Below are 2,722 nucleotides of genomic sequence, written 5' to 3'. Positions count from 1 at the left end.
ACTCCTTTTCACTTCACGATTAGACTCCTACTTTCTTGTAGCTTGCACGTTTTTAAGTGTTTTTTTTCTGCCCGATTAGGTTTTTTCTTAATTTTTTTCTACTAAATAAGAACACGCTTTCCTGGGATGATGGATACTCCGGTATCCTTTTTTTACTTTTTGTAAGGACAGCATTTTTGGCGAGATAGAATGCTCTAAAGGCGACGTTTCGTGTGAATCAAGCCTTTTTTTGCTTAAAGAACAATTTTCTTCCCGATGGTGGTGCCCCGGAATCGGGGCACCACCATCGGCTTCTATCAAGCAGAAGAAATAATGAAGCAGACCAAACCAACCATAATAGCCAAAGACATGGCGCAAGCGATTTCGGGTCGCGTGGGACTTGCTTGAAGGACTTATGGGGGCAAGGTGGCACCGAAGGACAAACAAAAACAGAATGTGGTGGTCTGGAAGGAACTGAGTCCCTTCAAAGTTGGCCTCGTCATAGGTAGATGAGTTCAAGCATATGACTGTATCCCCATGAGCTGTTATTAGATTAGTATTTTTCTGATGTCTTTGCAGAAACAGTGCAACATCGGGGGCACCAGAACAAGGTTCCTGTTCAGCAAGTCATCTTTAACATGTTGACACTCCCGTCACAAAAGAATCAGGACTCTCGAAAAGCTCTGAGGCGCTAGGGTTTTGAGGATTTTTAATCTTCGTCAGTCTAAGTACTTCTGCTCTACAAACACTCTCAACTGCAAAATAAAAGTAAGAAAGACTAACATCTGACTTAGTTTTTTTTTGCATCTATATGACAATGGTACTGTTTGCAAGTGGTACCACTAGCAAGTAGTTCCACAAGTGGTACTACTTACAAGTGGTACCACTTTCAAAAACTTCCACTTGGGGTCGTCACATTTATTTCTCCAAGAGACTCCCGCAAAACATTCGATGATGCAATTTAAACTATCCCTCATTTATCACTGCGGTCGCAAACGGGTATTGGTCGCCTCGACAAAAGCGTAGGTCCGAATCCTCGGATATCCGCACCCGCACTCCCTGGCACCCGAATCCGATCCGCAATCCGCCAAATCTGATTCATTTTTATCCATATCCGCCAGTTTCCTTCGGATATTCAGGGCCCTACATATATTATTTCAACTTTTTTTTTTCTTATGGCCGGGCGTCAAAAAAGTCACGTGGGTAACAACGAGCTTGTTGTTGTGTAACCGTCAAGGCCGTATAGTGCTTCCGCGACGCGTTTTCTGCGCTGTATCCGCCCGCACAACGTTAAACCTTCCGATGTGTGCCAGCAGCGAATGGTACGAGCCGTCGTAGCCAATCCAATGCCGTATGACCGTCACGTGACCTTCGGAAGGGCACGTAGCAACGTGCGGAGCGCGCAGTCACGTGCAACGTTCATAACGATGGATTGGCTTGGATTGGCTCGTAGCTTCGGCAGCGATCCACCGTAAAGTGAAACTGAGCATGGTCGCTTTCTTTTCCTCTTCTCTCTCGCTCCGAAGGGTCTCGGAGAGTCGGTCTGATTCGGCCCTACCAAGGCTGGTCGGCATCGAGTAGCATCCCTCCCCTTGCCCTGACCTTAACCCAGAAAAACAGCGGCCGACTGCTGTCACGTGTGTCGGCGAGTGTATACCATGTGTATACGGTCCGGAAATACGAACCTCGGTGTTGGTCACGAAGCCATTGAATGCGCATTGTCGACTGCTGTTCTGATGCCGCAGAAACTAGCCATAAAGAACGAAACTCTTTCAACCTTAAAATAAAAAGAATAAAATGAAGAAAAACTTTTTTTGGCAGCGATAGATGTTATGGGCAACAAAAAGCTAAGTTGGGCTAGTTGGTTCATGACTGGATAGAAGCGCCGAAGGACAGGGACAAAGTGAAAAGGTGACGACAAGATGGGGGCGCACGCCGCAACTGCAAGTTTTATTAGAAGACACACTGACTTAAATACCTTAATAAAGCCACGTCATTCCCAGTCACCCCACTCTCTTTCTAAAAACAAAAAAAAAACATTTCTTTATCCACCAGGGCCACAGACGGCTCACTGACACACCTATCGGCGCCCCTTGTTTTGATGACAAACGCTCAATAAAGGTCACTAGTTTTTTTTTTCTTTTTTTGTTTTTCTCTTCCCATTACTGAAAATGACGTCCGTTGTTGACACTGTCGAAAGCGTCAAAAGCGGACTGTCATGGCGTTCATGATGTTTATGTATCATCGCTGATCCAATCATAAACCGAAAATGATCAGCGCACCGGCTGCACCTGGACAAAAGCTGAAAGGAAGCATGGTATAGTAGTAGTTGTCGTTGTCGTTCATGTTGTAGTTGGCGATGTTTTTGTGCATGTGTGAGACTCCTGTGATCGGTTTTGTTGGCCGGCTGTCCTTGGGTTCTTCCGTCCTTCCAATAGACCCTTTTAGAAATTCAGTGCCAACTAGCGGCTCAAATATCAGTCTTAATTTTTGTATGCGAACGGTGGTTAAGATCTAGTATATATATTCATCAACGACAGACGTACGAAAATTACGGTGTTCTTCGCAGTTCTTTCTATCTCCATTCGTTTTAGCTTTAATGGTGACAAGAAGCTCGCTCTGTACGAGGCGTGAGGAAACCTCTGGATGATATTCGCCACATTTTATGATCATGAGCTGTCGGGGCGTTCCGAAGCCGAACATTTCAAGGATTTCCATGGCACCCCCAAATGCGTAGTCCACA

Source organism: Ixodes scapularis, unplaced genomic scaffold (genome assembly GCF_016920785.2).
Source record: "Ixodes scapularis isolate PalLabHiFi unplaced genomic scaffold, ASM1692078v2 PGA_scaffold8__174_contigs__length_109621045, whole genome shotgun sequence".
In the NCBI taxonomy this organism is placed as follows: domain Eukaryota; kingdom Metazoa; phylum Arthropoda; class Arachnida; order Ixodida; family Ixodidae; genus Ixodes; species Ixodes scapularis.
This window is presented reverse-complemented; position numbering follows the sequence as displayed.